The 7,040-nt window shown below is 41.4% G+C and overlaps 1 protein-coding gene across 2 annotated transcripts in view; it reads right to left on the bottom strand.

Moving 5' to 3' along the window:
* The window catches only part of tanc2a (tetratricopeptide repeat, ankyrin repeat and coiled-coil containing 2a), a 51,531-nt gene extending 45,936 nt beyond the window's left edge, over positions 1-5,595 (bottom strand). Inside the window, exon 1 of one of the 2 annotated variants that reach the window (XM_024272625.2) lies at positions 5,250-5,595. The gene's annotated coding sequence lies outside the window, so the exon portion shown is untranslated. Of the gene's footprint in view, positions 1-2,916; positions 3,040-5,249 lie in introns of those variants that run through there. The other variant, XM_024272627.2, reaches the window with a different exon arrangement.
* Positions 5,596-7,040: the final 1,445 nt, after the last annotated feature.

Genomic DNA, 7,040 nt, shown 5'->3' with positions numbered 1-7,040 from the left:
TATATATATATACAGCATTACCTGTGATAATGATAGTGTGAATGCTGTAAGCTGAATTTGGCTGCTGAAGATGCTAAAATTGATAGCTGAACACGCTGAAACTGATAGCCAGCTAAAATGTTAGTTAGATGCCAAATTAGCCTAAAAAGCTGAAAATATTCTGAATTAGCCAAAGCAGCTGAAATATTAGCTAAACTCCAAAATGGCCGAAAAAAACAAACAAAAAAAAGCCTAAATTAGCCAAAACAGCTAGCTTGAAGCCACAATATTAACTAAACTCAATAATAGCCTAAAAAAAACCTAATAACTGCCAAAATAGTCCATAAATCTAGCAGAATGCCATTATAACCTTCTACTTTACTACACTCTGACTCCATATTATATAAAGTAACGACTAATCGACTATTAAATTAGTCGATCAGTCGTCGATTAGTCGACTAACTGTGGCAGCCCTAAATATAAACAACATTGAAGTGTTATAAAAAATCAACACATTAAAAACAAACTGTGAGGCACAAAACACATCAATCTGAATCATTTGTAATTGTTTTATACTGCATTTGTTTGAAGCTTTAGTCTAATACAAAAAATATAAGACTTGTGGAGACTTTTATTTGAATAACTTTTAAAAAAAAACACAAATTTAGAGATAATTTCTGCAGAATTTCTGTGACAGTAAATTCAACTTTTTGCCTTAATTTTACTTTTTTGGTTTTACATTTTAAAAACCTAAACAGAAATGGTAAAACTTGAACTGATTACTTATTTGAATCATTTGGATTTTTCTTGAAAGCTAAAGAACCACAATAAAGGGATAGAAGAGCAACATGAGGAGCCTCAGGTCCTAACACAATACAAACATGTGTTCAGTATGTTTTTATTTTAATCTCTAAAGATCAACAAATTACAGAAACCTAATAAATATCAAAGTTTTACAAGGTCTATTAATAAATCCACTGAGTTCTAAGGATAAAAACTTGGATGATTTACAAAAAAAATAAATGCACATACATTTTTCAAAAGACAAATCGTTCAAACACAGTGTTTTATATTCATCAACAACAACAACAACAAAACGTCTTTAAATATAATATTTGAATGAACCATCCACATTTTCACCATCAGAACACAGTGGAGTTATAAATAAATGTCGTGAAATGTTCATATTGATCATGATTTTCACTTTGTGGAATCGGTGACGTCATATCCGGTGTTTAGAAGCTAAAGAAAAGTAGTGAACATCGTGTCCGAATTACCTTTAAAGTCCAGGGCACTAGATAGTTTTTAGTCGTTAGGGGAGAATTCAGACACAACCGTAGATTCGGACAAAGCTTCAGAGTCCAGTAAACTATGTGAGCGGCTCCAAAGCATGCTGGGAGATGCAGTCACCCCGACTTTCTTTTGATGTTTGACTGGAAAACCTCTTTTATCAGACACCTCCCACTGTCCGCGGTTACCAGGCTGCCCACTTTGCCAGTAAGCCCCCAAAGCCAGCAGCAGCGCTACCACAAAGTGGGTAAAGAGACACTTTCAGACACAGTAAATCCAGAGCACAAAGGGAACTTTATTTCCTGCTCTCTTGTGTGTGCCTGCAGTGCTGTGAGTCATTAGCAGCAGCTGAGTACAGATGCTGTTCTGATTGTACACACACAAACACATTGTGCTCTTATCTTAGTTCCTCAGAAAAGCCAGCGCTGCTTCCTGAAACCAGCGAGGGCTGCTGCAGGAAGGCACTGCGAGTGTGTGCGGCCTCTAAACAGCTTCCTACACATCAACAAAGGCATCCACACACTCTCACCTCACTGACTGGGAATACTGTTCTCCAACCCAAGAAGAGCTGACACCAAAACAACACACCTCGTTGTTTTTGTCAGATTCTCACACAACTTTGAGCCTCAAAGACAAATCCAAAATCTGGAGTTCTACCTCAGATAAGTCCAGCTTGTTTGTGGGTATTTGCTTCAGTGCCAACAAAAGGCTTCCATCCACGCACAAACCTGGATGGGATTCAAGATTGACAACATCTACTGGATGAGCTCAGCCTTTACTATTTAACCCTCATCTGTGATCCAGCATCTCTGCTCTCTTCTGGAGGCTGCAGACGTTGTTTTTGACCCAGCAGGGCCGAGAGCGGCTCCGTGATGCATGAAGGCCTGCTTACAGGCATTTTATGACTCGTTGATGTAGTGCTGATGCAGCAGGCTGCTGAAAGACAGATTCATCAGATCATACTCCACTGTCAGGCGCAGAGAACAACAGCAGGCCATTAAATTCCACCACGCCCATTCCAGAGAAGGTTTCTTCCACAGGAAGTGGGAGACGAGCCGCTCATGTCTGACACTGATCCCACAGAGGACTCCTTTGTTAGAATCCGAGCTGTCAAGACAAATATCGCGTCTTCTGTTCGTGTTCTGAGCTCAGGACGGGAAAAAAGTCCCGTTGATTGGAAAACAGCTTTAATGTATTCTAAGAGTGTGTTGAGAATAAAGAAGGACTCTTCAAAGGAGCCCGTTCTCTTTCTCCTCGGTATGCTGCGCTCAGCTCCAGCAGAACCGAGTGTCCCGCTGTCTTCTCCTTCTGCAGTCCTGACTCGCACATGTTCGGTTTGCTCTGAGATCACCTGCAGGTCAGACCAGGTTCTGCTGCGAACAGAACTTCCGTCATGTTACGGTTTGGATTATGATTACAGCTCAGGGGGTTCTGGTGAATAAATGTCATTTGCAGGAGCCAAACAGAAGTTTGCTTCCCACATGTATTTGTTTACTTTGCAGTTTTGCATGTTCCACCTTTCTTGATTACTTAATTAGCCACACCCACTCACCTGCACTCTGCAAAGAGGAGGAGAGCTTGGCCTGTTTATGTCTGTTGACTGCTACTATTTGCTTTATTTACACCATGAGTTTATTTTGTAATCACCTTTTCTGCTCATGGTTTAGCAGATCTCAATTCAAACACAGTCGTCTTTCTCCCTCTGATTGATTTCTGTAAAGAAAAATAAACAACAGAATGGACTGGGATGTATTTATAGGACAGAAGCGCAACAGACAAAAAACTGAACCCATCAGCAGGACACTTCAACAGGAAAGTTGTCTCTTCATCATCCGTCTGTTCGTCCATCCATCCATCCAACCATCAGTCCATCCATCTATCCATCCATCCATTCGTCCATCTATCCGTCTATCCATCCACTAATTTATCCATCCATTCTTCTATTCATCCATTCATCCATCCATACATTCATCCATCCATGGGCAGACTTACCATTAGGCAAAGGTAGGTGATTGTAGGTGGTGGTAGGTGACCCCGAGCTGAACACCTAATAAAAGTGTCTAAAATCAATTTAACCCTCATTATCATTATAATATATCTCTGTCATAAAAAAGTACTGGCATGGCATGAGGCTGATCGTGTGATTCATCTCAACGTCCCTCTGCAGGACTGGAGACCAGTAAGGTCTCCCTAATAATGTCTGTACAAGTTATACAGTCTGTGCGTGCAAGACTTTGTCATTTCCTTCTACTAGGAAGTGAGTGATTACAAAATTAACACAGTCAATAAAGTTAATGTTTTTTAAAAAATAATGTATATAAAATACATTTGTTTAACATTTAAATGTGATTTCAGCTTTTAAATGCTTATCAAAAAGATGTGGATTCTTGACATTGGTGCTGTCTGAAAGTGGGCAACAAGGAAGTCATTCGATAAGAATTTTTAACCCTTTAACACCAGAGGCGTCGTCGCTTAAGCCCAAAATCTTTGGAGCACTAACCACTACACCACAGCGCAGCTCATATGAATGAATCTTCCACCTGGTTATCCAGTCATCCATCTGTTCTGCATGAGAACTGGACTGAGTGAGTAGAAAATGCCTTACTTCAAACAAAAGAAAGTCCGGTTTTTGTGACATGGACACCGCCATGTTGGAACCAGAAATATCCAGGTAGCAGTGATTGGTCCAAATTGGTCTGAGTTATTGTTTCAATGACAACATCATTTGCCAATCAGGAGTGAGCTTGTTGGAAAGTCACACCTCTACCACTTGAAAGGGGGCTTGGACGTGGGGGCCAGATGGCACCACCTACTTTTATCGAGGAATCTGATTGGTCAGTTTATAACTAAAATAACATGCAATAAAAAATTGTGAAAAAAATTAGGATTATTAAAAAAAATGTATAAGAGCAATAATAGTTATTCTGACCAATAGAATGACTGTTTATTTCTCTATAGAAGTTTACTGAATTTTGGTGTCTTGGAACCAGCAGGTACTTCCTGTTTGAAGGGGGAGGAGTCACTCAGTCCAGATCGTCAGCTTCATCACAAACTGACCAGAAGTGGTGAAAATGAGCCCCTGGATGATTCAGCATCAGAGCAGAAGGAGTGGCTTCAGTGAAAGGGTGGAGAAGGTCAGCTCTTCTTGGGTCTCACAGAACCTCATTTGGACTGAAAACGGCAGAACTGAGGCTGAAAGAGTCACAGAGGAGGCTGCACTTCACGCTGCTCAACCACAGTCATGACTGAAGAGGAAAATCCTGTGGTCCTGTGGCGTTTCTGGCAGAACATCCTGGGCCTGATAGAACCTGAGGTTGGGTTAAAGCCTAATACTCTCCCCTCTCTGGACCCCAACAGCGTCTGGATTTGAATTTAAGAATCAGGACTGATCCAAGCATGACCACAACCTTAGGGGAAAAAAAAGTTTGTTCTACATCCAGTAGTCTGGGGATGTGCAAGTCAACTAATAAACTAATGAAGGATGTGGTGATGGGGGTTTAATCAGAGAGGGATTAAACCCCGACAAAGACAAGCAGGCCCGGCAGATTAATGAGGGATTACACCCATCGAGGAAAAGAAGCGCCAGAGGCCAAAGAACAAAAACATGACTGCAGCTCCAGAACGCCATGGTCAGGTTTATCTGGAGAACCGGTCCAGCAGAACCATCATGTTTCCTGAGGGATGCTCTCACAGTGGGAGCCAGGAGACCACAGGTCCACTAATCACAGATTCATCAGACAGACACAGCAGGTCTACTGGACCAGAACCAGAACCTTCCTCTGATCTGCTCTGAACACGTTTCCTGAAATCTGTGAGGAGATCAGGTGAAGATGTCTGCGCTCACGCACGCACGCACGCACGCACGCAAGGCGAAGGTTAAAGCCACGCGGCGACATTACGAATCATCTCCCTCCACGGGCGCATCCGCATCCTTCACGCATCGTCAGATCCCCGCGCGCACGTGCGCTGGCGGAGCGTACCTTAGCGGCGGAGAGCGGCTCCCTCGCGGTCAGGTTCGAGTCCAGCCGAGGGCGTCATCCCAGCAGCACCGGCGGGAGACGTTTCCCATCCTTCCCGGTCATCCCCAACCGTTCCCGGTGATCAACGAGCGTCTCCACCCTCCTGCTGTTCGCGGAGGGGCGTGAAAGGCACTCGTGCGCGCGCTCACAGGACAGCAGCGGGGGTCCCGTGCGCACCACAGACAGACAGACGAGGTCACCTGGCGGCCGGTGGGAAACCTGCAACCGCGGTGACAGCGCGCGCGCCGCGTGGGAGAACAATGACGTTTGTTTGCGCGAGCGCTCACAGGCACTGAGGCCACGCCCACCCCGGGGAACACAAACATCTGCTGTTATAAGACACTGTTGTGGAAGAGAAAGCTGCTTAATGATTAAAGGAAGAACTGTTTCTGTTTTCTGCACATCATAAACTGAATAATGCAATTACAACATAAGAAAAACAAACATATAGGCTCATCTAAAACCATTAATGCTTTCTAGTGACACCAGCTATCTATATTGGGACAGTTTTTGGTTGATCACTTAGGAAAGTGAGTAAAAACAATTCCTGGCATTTGATTGTGTTCCAAATATTAACAGGTATGCTTTTGTGTTAATTTGTGGGATAAAATATTATTGTTACAATTACAACATCACTGTCCTGCATTTTTTAGATTTGCCACATTCAGATAAATTGAGACAACTGATCTCCTACAATGAATCTCTCAAACCACAAAGAAAACAAATAAAATTATATTTAAGAGTAACATCATGGAACATAACAATGACATTAAATTACTGGTAATCCAGTCAGGCTTCAGACAGAACCACAGCACCGTGACAGCTCTGACCAAAGTGACTAAAGATATACGTTTGAATACAGACAGTGAAAATATGTCAGTGCTAATTTTATTGGATCTCGCTGGGCCAGAACTAAACTGATTCAAAACGTACTTGGAAAACAGGAAATTTTATATGTCAATTGCTAACTTCACATCTGAGCCAACAGAAATTACATGTGGAGTGCCCTAAGGCTCCATACTGGGTTCACTCCTATTTAACAGCAGGGGTGTCAAACTCAATCGCACAAGGGGACAAAATCTAAAACACACCTTAGGTCAAACAGGATAAACATTTATTGAACACTCTAAAACTACATTTTTAAAACTTTAAAACCGTAACTTTTTAACATAAGTATGAACGAGATATATTGCATTACCTGTGATAATGCTAGTGTGAATGCTGTAAGCTGAATTTGGCCGTTGAAGATGCTAGTGCTGATAGCTGAAGATGCTGAAATTGATAACTGAAAACGCTGAAGCTGATAGCCAGCTAAAATATTAGATAAATACCAAATTAGCAGAAAAAAAATAAAAAAAAGAAAAGAACAAAACCTAGGTTAGCCAAAACAGCTAGCATGTAGCTGTAAAAATGGCTAAACTTCAAAATAGCATAAAAAACAGAAAAAAAAAGCCTAGGTTAGAAAAAACAGCTTTTTTCTATGCATGTAGAATGGAATATTAGCTCTCCAAAACAGCTTAAAAAACAAACAAAAAAGCCTAAATTAGCCAAAACAGCTAGCATGTAGCTGAAATATTATCTAAACACCAAATACCCTAAATAATCTTAGTAAATGCCAAAACAGTCCAAGGAGCTAGCAGAATGCTATTTTTTTAAACTTTAAACTGAAACGTTTTAATATAATCAAGAATAATAAAAAGGCAGGAATATTATTCCAGAATAAATCAACTTAAACCTTAAATAACTTTTAAT

Source organism: Oryzias melastigma, linkage group LG8, assembly GCF_002922805.2.
Source record: "Oryzias melastigma strain HK-1 linkage group LG8, ASM292280v2, whole genome shotgun sequence".
NCBI classification, from domain to species: Eukaryota; Metazoa; Chordata; class Actinopteri; order Beloniformes; family Adrianichthyidae; genus Oryzias; species Oryzias melastigma.
This window is presented reverse-complemented; position numbering and strand designations above follow the sequence as displayed.